The 15,688-nt window shown below is 50.0% G+C and overlaps 1 long non-coding RNA gene and 1 pseudogene across 2 annotated transcripts; both read left to right on the top strand.

Moving 5' to 3' along the window:
• The first annotated feature begins 2,485 nt into the window (after positions 1 to 2,485).
• LOC112868579 (small ribosomal subunit protein uS19 pseudogene) lies at positions 2,486 to 2,903 on the top strand (annotated as a pseudogene).
• Positions 2,904 to 12,422: 9,519 nt separating this feature from the next.
• On the top strand, positions 12,423 to 15,623 carry LOC147574636 (uncharacterized). 2 transcript variants are annotated; one of them, XR_015243266.1, is made up of 3 exons: positions 12,423 to 12,744; positions 13,110 to 13,623; positions 14,583 to 15,623. It is a non-coding gene; the product is annotated as an uncharacterized LOC147574636 (long non-coding RNA). The 2 variants fall into 2 exon arrangements; XR_015243265.1 differs by having other exon boundaries at positions 12,445 to 12,744; positions 13,460 to 13,623.
• Positions 15,624 to 15,688: the final 65 nt, after the last annotated feature.

Raw genomic sequence — 15,688 nt, forward strand, 5'->3', positions numbered from 1 at the left:
CCCGGCTGGTGTTGCATGGCAAACCTCCCCCAACACAGCAGGGGAACTGACCCAAGGCCGCCGGGCTGTCTTAACAAAATCCCAGAGGCTAGGTGGCTTAAACAAGAGAACTGTATTTCCTCAGAGTTCCAAAGGTTGGAGGTTCCTGGGTCAAGGTGCCAGCATTGTTGGTATCTCGTGAGAACTCTCTTCCGGACTTGTAGATGACCATCTTTTCACTGCATCGTCACATGGGCAGGAAGAGAGAGAGACAGAGAGAGCTCTGATGTCTCTTCTTCCAAAGGCACCGATCCCATCACGAGGGTCACACTCATGACCTCATCTAAACCTAATTATCCCACAAATGGCCTCGTCTCCAAATACCATCGCAGTGGGGGTTAGGGCACCAAAATGTGAATATAGGGGCACAAGTCAGTCCGTAGCAACATGCATGAAACGTTTGGGCAACAGTGAGAAGGCCTGTGTGGTGAGAAGGGGCACTAAGTAGATAGAGCTACAACAAAACGAGTGTCAGTTTGTAAAGATTCTGCGCCGTGAGAAGATTTAAACTTCACACAGGAAATAGAAGGCCTTGAAGTACGGTCAGTTGTGTTTTAGAATGAAACTCTGGCAGTGCATACAGGATACAGCATATGGGAGTTTGATTCAGACGTAAAGGCCCAGGGAAGTAGAAGTCAGCTAAGGTTATAGTTGGGCTCCCTGGAAAGGGGCAAGGGGACAGGGTGTGGACGGAATGTTCAAATGTCCGCGAATTTAGAATATTCTTCCATGAGTTTAGATCTTATTACTTTCACGGTAACCTTCCTAAAGGTCTATTATCATCCACTTTATTTTATTTTTTTTTAATTTTTTTTTCAACGTTTTTTATTTATTTTTGGGACAGAGAGAGACAGAGCGTGAATGGGGGAGGGGCAGAGAGAGAGGGAGACACAGAATCGGAAACAGGCTCCAGGCTCCGAGCCATCAGCCCAGAGCCCGATGCGGGGCTCAAACTCACGGACCGCGAGATCGTGACCTGGCTGAAGTCGGACACTTAACCGACTGTGCCACCCAGGCGCCCCTATTTTCATCCACTTTAACATTAAGTATACAGACTCTGGCTGACCTCAAAAGCAACCAAAGGGCTGTTCAAACATGAGCTAAAGGTAGTGAATGCTCACAGTGAGATCACTGTGTTGATCTCAAAGCCCGTGTTTCCAATGGATGCGGGCACCACCTGGTCTCCTCAAAACTGATCCGATAACAACGATTACAAGATAATATTCTGATAAAAATCAGGAACTATACCTGCTGGATTGTTTACTTTAGACATCACAGCAGCAATCAGAAAACCGGAACCGGGATTATTTGTAAGTGACAGGAATGTGGGTCTGGAAAATCCATGAGAACCAAATTTAATAGTCAGCAGAGGAGTTTAGGAAGGTAATGTGGCACAACATGAACATAGAGGCACTGAGAGCTTTCATAATATAAATAACAGATGTAATAAAGAAAACATTCAATTTACAAGCATGACTAAAAAGATAATACCTAATAGGAAACCTAACAAAAATGTGCAAGACTGTGTCGTGAAGAGTTAACTCTGTGGGCTTGGGGTGTTCAAACCTGGCACACTCCAGAGAAAACAATGGCCCTTGACTGGCTCTTGGCAGAAAAACTCTAAGCCTTAGGAACATCCTGTCTGATAAGGATGCCTTTACCTGGGGTCTTGTGTGTGCTCACTGTGTGATCTGTGGTGACTGCCTGTTTTTGTTTGCTTGGGCTCTGGGCCATGCTGTGTCAATCTGATCTCTGGGGAGGCTGAAGATAGAGTGGCTAAGGTGCTCCACGCCTACATGATAGACCTCCAACAAACTTCCCGGGCACTAAGGCTCAGGTGGGCTTCCCTGACTGGCGCATGTTGTCACCTATCGTCACTGGGAGAATTAAACGCTGTCTGTGGGACTCCTCTGAGAGAGAACAACTGGAAACCTGCATCTGGTTTTTCCTGGACTCCACCTATGTGATTTTTTCCTTTGCTGATTTTAATCTGTATTCACTAGCTGTCATAATTCGTAACTGTGATTTAACTGTTTTTCTGTGTCCCATAAGTCCTTTTAGCAAATCATCAAACCTGAGGGCGACCTTGGGGATCCCTGACACAGTTGGTGTCCTAAATGGGATTGGCTGTACTGATCCTGACTTACTGAACCATGGTGAAAGTGCTCTTTGGGAAAAGGAAAGGTGACTGGGTGCGGTTGATTAATCTTTGGTATTTGAGTGGCTACTGAGTCCCCTGTGATATGAAACAATAGCGGTGCTGTGATCATTTACTAGCCATAAAAATTATCGATGGAATTTAGTATTGACAGACCCAAATCCTGAGAATTTGCCTCACTAGATACATAAGGAAATGCAAAACAGTGAGAAACAAACTAAATATACAATTCTTTGGTGGTGGTTGTCTGCAAAGAGAGGGGGCTGTCCTTCCCCAAGCTCTGACAAGATGGCGGAAGTGGAGCAGAAGGAGCAGCGGGCTTTGCGTAAGTTCACCTACCATGACATGACCTTGGCCAGCTGCTAGGTGTGTCCCTGAGCCATTGATGCAGCTGTACAGCACCCTACAGTGGCAGAGGCTGAACTGGAGCCTATGGGGGAAGCATCACTCACTGCTGCTGTCTAAGGCCAAGAAGGAGGCTCCCTTCATGAGAAGCCCAAGGTGGTTAAGGACACACCTGCGGGACATGGTCATCCTGCCTGAGATGGGGGTTGTCTACAATGGCAAGATCTTCAACCAGGTTGAAATCAAACCCAAGATGATTGGCCACTACCTGGGTGAGTTCTCCATCACCTACAAGCCTATGAAGCATGTCAGGCCTGGCACGGAGGCCACTCACTCCTCAAGCTACATCCTTCTCAAGTAGCCTGTTTGGCCAATAAAGGCACAGACTTTTCTAAAAAGAAGAAGAAGAAGAAGAAGAAGAAGAAGAAGAAGAAGAAGAGTGGAGATAAAGTGAAAGAGAGTGTTCAGTGGGGAACTTCACCCTGTGCCAAGCTTGTATTTCCGCTGATCTGAGCCACAGCTGCTAGCTTCTAGAATGCTACCAAAGGGGGAAAATTATGTTGGAACAACAGATAACAAGCACTTCTAAGGAATTCTGGCCACCAACAGGGCAGTCCAGGTGGCAGGGGGACAAAATTAAGAAATTATTGAAACTGCGGCGTATGATGTGATGGAGTTGTTCCATTATGTCCTCAGCTTCCCCTCTTGGGTTTCACAGGTGCTAACACAATTAGAGTAACCCACAAGAGGATGGGGGATAACAAAGGAGAGTCGAGGGACTTTCCCCAGCAGCATAGATGTATTTAAACAGTTATTAAGAAATGGGATGAATAAAGCTGAAACAAATGTCTTAATGCAGCACTGGCAGAGGTTGCTGCCAGTCCCCCCACAGTGAAAATATCTTTTTAAAAAAATCTGCTCCATTTACCTCAGTTTGAAGGAATTGGAAACGCCAGAAGGCAGATGATGATGAGAAATCTAAGCTTGAATCACTGGGGGTGATGGTCCAGCAAATCAATTGTGATCAGGATTATTGAAAGAGTCAGGGACTTTTGACCCAATCTCCAGCTACAGCACGGAGGCCACCTGCATATGTGTGGATAGGATAATCGGGTACTGGAGACACCTTGATGTGGGACCCCAATGCACCCTGATTCCCAAATCTGGTGATGAGGTCTTGATGGGCCTACGGTTACATTGGAAGGATATGAGGATGCCATGGTTGACAGGTTGATGGGGTTAAGGCGACAGTTTAGAGGAAAATTGGAATGTTTGAATGGACTTCATGTGAAGCGGTGGCATTTCCTCTACCTGGATGTGTGAATTGATGGATATTATGTCTGACGAGGAGCCACTTTTTCCACCTAGTATTGAAAACCAGACTAATAACTGTACATGCTAATGGAAACTATAGAATTGCTTAAGCCCATGCAGTTCGTTAATTTAAAACCATATTGCACACCTGGGGACAAAAAAGATGATCACTTTAATTAATGACACGTTAGAAGCTGGATTGAGGGTACCCAAGTTCTCTGCAAGATAGCACTGTGTGGCCCTTGGAGAAGGAGGGTGGCTCTCAGAGCTGAGCCTAGGCTGGCGCTTATGACAAAAGTACGTGAGCGCCACCCAGTGGTGGCCACTGGGATTCGGGACCAGAACATTTCCAAATACAAGCTGAGACCGTTAACAGCTTGTCATCCGACATCAATTGAAACTGCCCCAATGACTGCAGATGTAAATAACCTTGGACCCTGAAATATGCAGAATATGTTGGATGGATGTCAGAGGCACACTTCAATAATGAAGGCAGTGACCTGAGGAGTTCCATAATAATACAGAAGTTGTTTACACAGGAGCATGCTGCTGGGGGAGCAGGGTGGTGCTCCTGTTCATCTGCAGGTGGCCTTTTTCTGGCTAGGGCCAACTTTGGAACCGCCTCCAGGAGCTGTGGGTCTGCAGCTCTCCGTTACCAACAAACAGCAGTTTGTTTTATAGATGGCAACTCCAAGGTCAAGCTTCCCAGCATCGCCCTAGTTGGAAGGTCAGTGCACCTCAATTGACTGTTGGAAACACTCCAGTGGAAGGGCAAATCATCTCTGTGTGCTGAAATGCCTGCGGTTTCCTTCGTTGTGATGGAAGAATGGAACAATGAGCAATGAGTCCCTCCGTGTGAGTTTTTACTGACTCATGGGCAACGGCCAGTGGTTCAGCCATATGGTCAGGCCGATGGGCCATGGAGAACTGGACAACTAAAGAGATGTCCGTGTCGGGCGTGGCCTATGAAGTCACATTAAATAGGACATGTTGAAGAACCCCATCTGAAGAACCCTATCTCAGGACTGGCAGGTGATTAGAACCGGCAAGCAGGTGTGCTGGTGAGCTCACAAGAGACGACCACTTCGGTCTGTTGAAATGAATGAACGTGGATGCAGAGATGTGCGGACCATCTACATATTCCTCTTGCAGCTTCAGAGCCACAAAATGCAAGTAAGAACTGTCCCCACTGCCAGTGCGAGAGACAGGCTGCAGATTCCCCCGGGGGGAGGAGACCTACCTGCAGCTGGCAAGTCCTGGGACCACGACCGGTAGCCCCGGGGGCCGTAATGGGTCCCGCCGGTAACAGACACTGGGTCTGGACCGGAGTTTGCCCACCTGATGGTGTAGACACAAATGCTCACACGGTAGTGCACCTGCCACGGTGACTGCACAGTCACATTTCTCCAGGTCAAGGCGCACACTCTCTAGTGCATGTATGGCCGAGCGCGGCTCATCCCATGGCCGTGGCACGCCGCATACCGGCCTCAGAGCCGCTGTCTGACAGAGGATTGAAGTGGGCAACGCAAATGTTTCCTGTCTCGCGGGGGAGACACAAGGCATGGAGGGCTGGCTTACACGCCTCCCGAGTGTGTGCTCACGCTCGGCACGAGAAGCCTGAGGGAGGGGCTGGTGCAGAGCCGTGGGGGATGCTGGGTAATTGTTCCCCATCACTTCAACTTTCTCTTCTGCTGGACGCGGGGGTCCTGGGACCAGGAGTGCAACGGCACGTGCAGGGAGCAGGAAGGAGCTGTCGCTGTGTCTTCAAACCCACAAGCTGGAATCTCTGAGGGCCTGAGGTGGCTGTGCTGAGGGTGACAGAGTGCCACAGTGTGGCCCACAGCCCCTCTGGGAAGGCGGGTGCACCGAGGGGGAGGGACGTGTTGCACTGAGCCCCGGGCCAGCGCAGTGTTGGGAACGCCTCTCAATGTTGGGAACACTTGGCTTAAAATCTGCGACAGACGGAGAGAAGGAGAAAACGTGACTGAGGGCAAAGGAGTGAATGAATGACTTACACCAAGAGGGGAATCCAAGCGACGTCGGGGCGTGAAGAAGTACCAGACGCCCGGGAGGGTGAACTCACACGTGGGTTCCAGACTCCTGACCAGCTCAGACCGCAGCCTGCAGCCTGGTGACCTCTCTCCGGTCACACGACGTGATGTGAGCAGGACCGACTCCTGTCCCAGCGGAACCCCAGGGATACGCCAGCTTCTTGACTCCTCTTTTTAGGTTACATTTACGGCGGAGGCGTTGGCAAAGGAGTGTGTGGGAGCCGCTCCCCACCACCGCTGTGTGACCTCCAACTCCTGGCAGATGATTGTGTGTGACCACAAACCTTGGGGACCGGCTACTTAGAGAGGCTCCTAGTAGCCATGGACACGGAACATCAGTGGCACACCTGTTGCGACACATGCGTATAGGCCTGTGTCACCCGTTTCCTGGGGACGGGTGGCTGTTAGAATAGGAAAACCAGTGGGTTCCTGATGGCATTGAAACAATGGGGATCACGTGGGGGCTCCTCCGATCCCCCGGAGGGGGGTAGTCCACCCTGAACATGGAAAGCAGCAGGAGGCCTTGTGGCCTACTCAGACTGAGTAGGTCATGATCTCATGGTTCATGGGACAGAGCCCTGAGTCGGGCTCTGCTCTGACAGCACAGAGCCTGCTCGGGATTCTCTCTCTCCTCTCTCTCTGCCCTTCTCCCACTCTCGTGCACATGCTCTCTCTCTCTCTCTCTCTCAATAAACTTTAAATAAATAAATAAATAAATAAATAAATAACATCTCGACGTGGTCACTGCTCATCTGACACTATGACAGGGACCCGACATTCCCGGGTATCATTTTCGAGTAACATTTTTGGTACAGAACGTGTACCAGTTGCACTCAGGCTGTTAGTCTGCAACAGCAGCAGCGTTTCCGGTGGATTAACTACCACTGGCCCACAGACAGAACAGGGAGAAAGGTTAAGGGCTGGGATTCAGCCCAGAAAGGCGATAAGGTGTCTGCGGTGTGGGCCGGGCAGGGTCGACAAATAGTGCTGGGCAAGGCTAGCACCCGGCTTTGGGGAAGTGCTTGCACCCTGACCCAGCAGGGCCTCTTGACTATTTTATTCCAGACAGTGTCAGAATCTGGACCCTCAAACCTGTAGAGCCCCCGGGGCCCTTGTAACTTACACCTGTGCCCTGTGGCTGCCCTTGACCCCAGAAAGATCAGAGTGAGACACATCCTGCTGTACCGTTATCAAGGAAAGGGACCAGTCTGAACACCAGCCAGGCCCCTGCTGGAGAACAGCACACAGTGGAAACCAGTCTCAGCACAAGCCTGTAAACTGGGCAAGGGTGAGTAGCTTCATCGCCCGCTGACTTGGAATCCAGAAATAACCGAGTCATGGCTAGTTGTACTGACACTTGCCCGTGATAGTAGCTGGCACATGGGCATGGGTCTGTTCTGTTGAGAAGGCACAGTCGATGGCTTGGATTTGTTCTTTAACGAAGAACCATGGCCGTCCTGCAACACGGCGTCATGCTGCCTTGTTAGATTATCATAAGGTACAAATAGCAGTGGATGGGGGGGGGGGCAAGTCATTAGATTAATACAGAAATTTGAAAATGTTGCTTCTTTCGATCTATGACTACCCCACAGGTCTCCACCAAGTGTTGGGCATATTTCCACTGAGATTTCTCCTGTTACATAAATGCTACGCTAAATGGAGATGTTTGGACAAATAGGATCGTTCTGCTATACAAGAGTCTAGACTGAGTGTCGGTGGGTGGCCTGTGCAGTAAAGGGTTAATTCAGGGGGCTTGGGATGCCCTGCTCACCCCACAGCAACGGCCCTGGCGGGCCCTCACCTTTGTATCCCGCAGTCATGCTGCACTTACTAATTAGCCCTCCCAGTTTCTGTGCAGACTTCGTCATTTCGATTTCTGTACAAACATATCCCCACTTTCATTTCAGGTTTTAGTAGTTTGAGGTCTTCCTTATTTTTTTTCTTAGTCCTTCTAGCTGAAAGCTTGTCAATTTTGTTGACCTTTTACAGAACCAACTTTCGGGGGCACGTGGCTGGCTCAGACAGTGGAGCATGTGATGCTTGATGTCAGCTGGTGAGTTTGAGCTCCGTGCTGCGTGTTGAGATGACTTAAAAATAAAATATTTAATGGGATACCTGGGTGACTCGGTCGGATGAGTGTCCGACTCGATCTCGGCTCAGGTCATGATCTCAAGGTTCATGGGATCAAGTCCCATGGCGGGCTCTGTGCTGACAGCGTGGAGCCTGCTTGGGATTCTCTCTCTCGGTCTCTCTCTCTCAGAATTAATAAATAAACTTAAAAAAAAAAGAACCAACTTTTGATTTTCTTTCCTATTTTTCCATTCTCTATTTTGTTGATCTCCACTGTAGTCTTTATTATTTCCTTCCTTCTGCTTTGGGCTCAGTTAATTCTTCTTTTGCTAGTTCCTTAAGACATACAGTTTGTTTACTGATTTTTTAGATTCTTGTTTTTTAACGTGTGCGTTTACAGCTGTACATTTCCCTGTAGCTGTGCTTGTGCTGCATCCATAAGTATTTGTGTGCTGTGTTTTTATTTTCATTTGCCTCACGATGTTTTCCGATTTCCCTTGTGATTTATTCTTTGAGCCACTGGTTGTTTAAAAGGAAGGCATTGACTTTCCAGATGGTTTTGAGGGTCATAGCTTATGTTACCGATTTTAAATTTCATTCCAATTTGAATGAAAAAGATACTTTGTATGATTTTAATCTTTAAAAATTTACCAGGACCCCGGGCGCCTGGGTGGCTCAATTGGTTAAGCATCTGACTTCGGCTCAGGTCATGAACTCAGCGGTTTGTGAGGTCAAGCCCTGCATCCAGCTTTGTGCTGACAGCTTGCAGCCTGGAGCCTGCTTTAGTTTCTGTGTCTCCTTCTCTCTCAGCCCCTCCCCCCTTCATGTTCTGTCTGTCTGTCTCTCTCTCTCAAAAATAAATAAACATTAAGAAAAATTTACTAAGACTTATTTTGTGCCCCTTTGCTGATACTAATCTGTGTGCTTCAGCTGTAAGAAACATTAACCAGTGCATAACTTGTGTTTCTGGGCCCTGTGAGTTGTCCTCATGAATCACTGAACCTGAATGTGGTCACGGGGACCCGTAACACAAAGTCCAATAAAAATTTTTTAAGTAGACATGAAAAAAATGAACAAATGGAAAAACTACCAAGTTCTTGGGTAGGAAGACTCAAAATAATAAAACTGCCAAGCCCCACTGAGCTATTTCCTAGTTAACTCAGCTCTAGTAAAAATGCCATTAGGAATTTTGTTGTCGTCGTTGTTATTTTAAACCAGCAAAGATGATTTCAAAATCTAAATCAGGGGTGGGAGAGGGAAAGCAAGGATAACCAGGATATTTTTTAAAAAGAAAGATAGGGGTGCCTGGGTGGATCAGGTCACGATCTCGTGGTTTGTGGGTTTGAGCCCCATGTGGGACTCTGTGCTGACAGTTCAGGCCTGGAGCCAGCTTCAGATTCTGTGTCTCCCTCTCTCTCTCTGCCCCTCCTCCACTCGCACTCTGTCTTTCTCTGTCTCTCAAAAATAAATAAACATATAAATAAATAGATAAATAAATAGAAAAACAAATGGGGACTTGAGATATTAAAACAGAGCATAATCCTTAGCCCTGAAAACAGTGTGGAACTGATCTATGAATAGACAGCCAAATGGCACAGAATGGAAAGTCGGAAAACAGTCCCAGATATGCACAGAATTTAGAATAAGATAAAGGTTGCAATTCAAATACATATGCTGCTTGGAAAATTATCCGTTTTCAAGAAAAAAAGTGAATCCATGTATCATGCCATACAGAGAGGATACATTGCAAATGAATCTAAGATTTAAATGAAAAAAATTCATAAAGCTTATTGGGACTTACTTGCTGGGACTTGGAGTGGACACAACTTTTCTAAGGATGGCACAAAGCCTAGCAACTCTGACCAGAAAGGCTTGATACCTTTGGCTACATTAAAGTGAAAAAGTACATGCTCTGTCTCTCTCTGTCCCAAAAAAAAAAATAAATAAACGTTGAAAAAAAAAAAAAAGGGGGCGCCTGGGTGGCGCAGTCGGTTAAGCGTCCGACTTCAGCCAGGTCACGATCTCGCGGTCCGTGAGTTCGAGCCCTGCGTCGGGCTCTGGGCTGATGGCTCGGAGCCTGGAGCCTGTTTCAGATTCTGTGTCTCCCTCCCTCTCTGCCCCTCCCCCGTTCATGCTCTGTCTCTCTCTGTCCCCCCAAAAAAATAAATAAACGTTGAAAAAAAAATAAAGTGAAAAAATACTCGGTAAACATCCTATAAACAAAATCAAAAGACCATTTCAAGCAAGCCAAATGCTACTAATAAAAATGGAATTCTCTTTGTAGCACTTGGCATTCTTGAATTCCCCCCCCCCCCCCCCCCGTTTACCTGCATCGCTACATATATGCAGACTGCTTCACATACTGTGTGTATGTATTTGGGCACCGTATGAGTTGTGCGTGTGTGTGTGTGCGTGTGTGTGTGTGTACTACGGGTACGTGTGACGATACTGTGATAGTCTAGTCGGTGAGACATCAAGTAAGGAAACTCTCCTCCAAATATATAGAAAAAAATATGGTGGTTCAGTCGGTTAAGCATCCAACTCTTCGTTTCGGCTCAGGTCATGATCTCATGGTTTGTGAGTTTGAGCCCCATGTGGGGCTCTGCGCTGGCAGTGTGGAACCTGCTTGGGATTCTTTCTCTCTCTCTTTCTCTCTCTCTCTCTGCTCCCTCCCTTCCTCTCTCAAAAATAAATACATAGGGGCACCTGGGTGGCTCAGTCGGTTAAGCGACCGACTTCTCGCGGTCCGTGGGTTCGAGCCCCGCATCGGGCTCTGGGTTGATGGCTCAGAGCCTGGAGCCTGCTTTCGATTCTGTCTCCCTCTCTCTCTGCCCCTCCCCCATTCATGCTCTGTCTCTGTCTCAAAAATAAATAAACATTAAAAAAATTAAAATAAATAAATATTAAAATCCATATAGAAAAAATAATTGATCCTAGAAAAAAATTAAAAGAGCCATGGGTGAACCATACATTTCAGTAGAGAAAGGAACAGATGTAGAATTGGCATTGTTAAAATACGCAGAGACTCTTAATTCATGAATATCTGAGTTGATAAACTGAAGTTTAAAAGAGTCTTCAACTAAAAAAGAAATCAACTCAAAATGTTTTAGTTTAATTTACAATATACCCAAAAGATGTGGTTTCTCTTCTTTATTTTAGGTTTTGCTTTGTCTTTTCAAATGGGCTGCATAACCACCCTCCTTGGTGCCTTGTGATCAGACACAGAAGAGGTTGTAGGCCTCTGTCTCCTTTCACAGGGATGAGAGGGCCCATTCCCTTCATCCTGGCTGGCTCTGAGGGTGGGTCCTTCCAAGTTTTGCCAATCTGGCGTGAAAACAGTGTTGTGTTGTTTTGATTTGCGACTCCTAGGCCATAGGCGGGGTGTGTCTGAGAACACTTGGGTGTGGTGTTCAGGGCGAAAGCTGAAATCGGTCACGACTGAGTGTGGAAATAGCCCTGTGGAGAATCTCCTCAGAAGGCACCACATTGGAGGCTGACGCAACATCCATGTGGATCAGGGTCAGACAGCAGGGAGCCAGTGTTCTGACACGCTTTACTCAGCAAACCGTGTTGTCCAGCAACGTTAGCGGGCACCGGTTCACCGGCTGACCTTCCGAGCTGAGCCATCCCCCGCGTCTGCAAAGCTGGCCGAGCTGCCGGGGGGGGGGGGGGGGGGGCCTGGACGCTCCAGGCGGGTTCGGAGCTGCTGTCTAGAGGCACAGCCTGGCTCAGCCCGTCTTGCCCCCTGTCTCCACACACTGACAGGCGCCAGCCCACGCTGGTCTCTCCGTGGGGCCTTCCTGAACTGTTCCACAGGGTGCTCACTCCCCGGGCCGCACTAGGGAGAAGGGAGGGCCCCCGCGAGGCCGGGAGCAGACACCCACCTCCCCTCTGTCCTGCAGATGGTCCCTGCCAGGCCTAGGCGTCCCGAGAGTCTGTAACTGGCAGGAGACATCGCTTTGGGGGGCACCGCTTTGGTATCAGAGGTGCTGCAGATTTCCAATGGTGGGGATGAGGGTTAAGTATTCAATGCTGCCCGGGCCTCAGACTGGTCACTCCGGCTGACCCTGTCGCCCAGCTCCAGTTTGCACTTCACGGCTGGCCTGGCATCGGGCTAACGTCCTCAGCCCAAGGCCCATCCCAGGAACCCCTCTCACGGTTGATGCTGTGGGCCAGAGCCTTTCCAGCTCTGTGAGCCTCAGCGTCCCCATCCGCGTGTGGTAGACAACAGGATGTACTGATGGGTGGTCGTGAGGTTCCGCTGGGCCGCGATCGGTCCCATCCTACCCCACAACACGTCTGTGGGAGATGGGGCTTCCCCACCTGGAAGGGAGGACTGTTGCCCCCCGGTGTCCGAGGCTGCTTCTCACCGCCTCCTGGCTGTGTGACCCTGGGTGTTCTGCCTCACCTCTCGGAGACTCTGTGGCCCTGAGAACAGGGAAGGGCGTGAGTTCCTGTGTGAAAGCGCCCAGCAGGCAGGGGCCATCGGGTGTGAGGCAGCCTTACCATTTGCTTGCCTGTCAGGGAAGGAAAGCACTGAGCAGCAAGAATTACTGATTCATCGGGGAGGAGGGCGCCCGCAGTCCAGCCTGGCACCTTTCTGGTCTGGAAGCGATGTGGGGAGGCAGTGCGCCCCCCGGTCTCCTCTGCCGGACTCTGTGTGGCCTGCACCCCGCGGGGGCTGAGCACAGCAGCATCAGGCGCCCACAGTAGCCGGGGTCCTGGGCAGCGGCTGATGGATGGGGACCCCCTGCAGGCCCCAGTCAGGTGCGTGTCACCACCCCCACATTACAGGTGAGAAACAGGGGTCCTGGGCTCACCCCATGGCCCTGCGGAATGTCTGGGCTCTGCCATCTCCAGACTTACACCCTGCTGTTCCCTGGACCCCCACTCTTCCTCGCAATCACACATAAGGAGTGTTCTTGCCACCACTGCCTCCCCTGCTCCCACGGCACTGACTGCAAGCTGACCGCTGCACAAGCTGTAGGCCGTGGAGTCCAGGGCAGACACGGCCATCACAGCCACCGAGGCAGCGTTACTAGTCCAGGTTGTCCTCAGAGTGACCCCCACCCATCATCCCGCCCAAGACTGTTCATCGGCTTCTGTCCATTCACATTCTGTTCCCACCTTAGATTGCTTGTCTCAGCGTTCCTCTGACTGATCACTGCTCATCATCAAGACTCAGGAGCCTTTCCCTGGGAAGCCTCGCTGCCTCGCCGGGCTGGTGTAGCGCCCCTGCCCACCTCTGCTGCACGGCTGTGCCCCCACCGCTGCTTCATGGCTGTGCCCACCTCTGCTGCACGGCTGTGCCCCCACCGCTGCTTCATGGCTGTGCCTACCGATGCTGCACGGCTGTGCCCACCACTGTACCCCCATGGGGCTGCTGTTACCTGCTCTGCCAGGACCCTGCTCTGCTCCCCGTTGCTCAGTCGGGGTGGCTGCGACCTTCGCAGTCCTCAGGCCTCTGCGCTCACCTGTGCAGGCCCTGCACCTGGCTGAAGGTTCTGCTGCCCAGAAGCATGTCCACAGCTGGCTCCAAGCTGGGGGCCCTCTCGTTATCCTGCCGGTCTTCCTGGGCTCAGCGAGCAGGTCCCTCTGTCAGGAATGAGCATGAGAACACAGACTGCACAACTCCGTGTAACTCGAGTGAGTTAAATGCTCTTCTATTTGCATTTAAAACTGGCATTGCATCCTATAAAGGTTAACCGTAAAACTCGTGCTAATAATTTAAAATTCAAACTTTTCGTTATGTTGAATCAAATTAAATAATAAATATATGACGTTATGGCAAGTCAAGAGAAGAACCATGGAAGAAAGGAGAAATTTTGTATGGCCCTCTACAATGCTTTTTATATTTATTTACTTACGTATTTATTTATTTAACGTTTATTTATTTATTTATTTTAATGTTTATTTATTTTTGAGAGAGAGAGAGAGAGCACACAATGAATAGGGAGGAGCAGAGAGAGAGGGAGACACAGAATCCCAAGCAGGCTCTGCACTGTCAGCACAGAGCCTGATTCGGGGCCTGAACTCACAAACTGTGAGATCATGACCTGAGCTGAAATCAACAGTCGGATGCTTAACCAACTGAGCCACTGAGGCGCCTCTTGGACTTTTAGTATTTTAGATGAATTTTTGAATCAGCTTCTCTAGTTCCAAGAAAAAGCCTGAATTAATTTTCTATTGCTACCATAACAGATTACCACATGCGTCATGGCTTGAAACAGCAGACTTGACCCGTATAGTCTTTGTTTAGGTCAGGAGCTCGGTATGGGTCTCATGGGCTAGAACTCCTGTGGCAGACCCGTGCGCCCCCCAAAGGCTCCAGGAGAGGGTCTCTTTCCCTGCCCCATCTTCAAAGCCAGCAGCTTTCTGCTTTGTTTAAAAGTTTCAGATCCCACAGGATCCAGCTACATCCCAAAGGTAAATTCGATGTGAGAACACAAGAGCTCCCAGAACGGCAGGAAATCAAGTCTAGCTTTGCGCCCGCGCGACAGGAGCGGCTTGTCAGTGGGCTCTGTCCTGTGGAGGGACCCTCAGCGAGTCACTGGGCCCCAAAGAGAAATCCTAAACGTGAAGCCGTTTCTGCACCTCATTTGCAGGCAGGACGTCAGCCCTTGGTCGTGGAAACCACCCTCTAAGTGTGCGCATAGAACAGCTGAGATGTTTCCTGCTGTGGAAGGTGTTGGTTTTCACAAGTGAGCAGCAGAACAGAATCGCCAAGGATGCTGGTGGCTCAGAACCAAGAGGGCTTCTCAGGCCTCCTCCCCGCCCTCAGTTTTCTCCTGGACGAGTGTGAGCATGAGCAACACGGGCCCCACATTTGCTTCCACATTTGCTCTGGGGCACCCAGCAGGTGCTGCGCTCTGGTTAGACTCTGTTCCAGGTTCCAAGTGTTGACGGTGGCCTGGGGAGCTGCAGTGTTGGGCACGCCCACATGGTCACAGGGACATGCCCACCAGCCTGTGGGGAGGTGATATCCTGGTGGCCCTGACAACAGGGGCTGTACTAAACCTCTTTTAATCCCCTCAACAACTGGGAGAGATTGGTACTCATTATTCTCATTATATGGATGAGGAAATGGAGCTCAGAGAGGGTAAGTAACTTGTCCAAGGATGCACAGCCCCTAACCGCTGCCCCTGGATGACATGTGAGCACAAAGAATAGCAGAGTGGGTGCCCACCCAGCGCCCCCAGGCTCAGAAGACCAGGAGGCTTGCCAGGTGTGTGTGTGTGTGTGTGTGTGTGTGTGTGTGTTGTGTGGTGGGCCCAGGGGTCCATGAGGACAGCCAGGAGCTGGGTGTGATGGGTCAGAGAGGTCAGGTGTGGCCCTCAGGTTACCGGAGCCAGAGTAGCTTTCCCCTTAAAGGCCGAGCAAAACGGGCTGTTGCCTGGGAAAGGAAGGGCATTTCCAGCCCCACGGAAGGCTGGAGCCTTGCTGAGGAGCCTTGAATGCCAGGACAGGGCGTCTGTGCCTCATCCTGCGGGCCATGGGGAACCGCCGAGGTGTTTATTCCAGGCCAATGTTAGAGTTACAGGAAAGCTGGGGAACTGGTAGCCGGTCCCTGGCTCCTCACGGGGTCCCTGAATGTAGGTAACCACAGCACACCCGCCGAATCAGGCACAGCCGCCTTGGTGCCCCCCCCCCCCCCCCCCCGCCGTCTAAACTCCGGCCCCACCCACATTTCACCCAATGCCAGTGATTTTCC

The sequence above is a fragment of the Puma concolor genome, chromosome D4 (genome assembly GCF_028749965.1).
Source record: "Puma concolor isolate L17-30 chromosome D4, mPumCon1.1.hap2, whole genome shotgun sequence".
Lineage (NCBI taxonomy): Eukaryota > Metazoa > Chordata > Mammalia > Carnivora > Felidae > Puma > Puma concolor.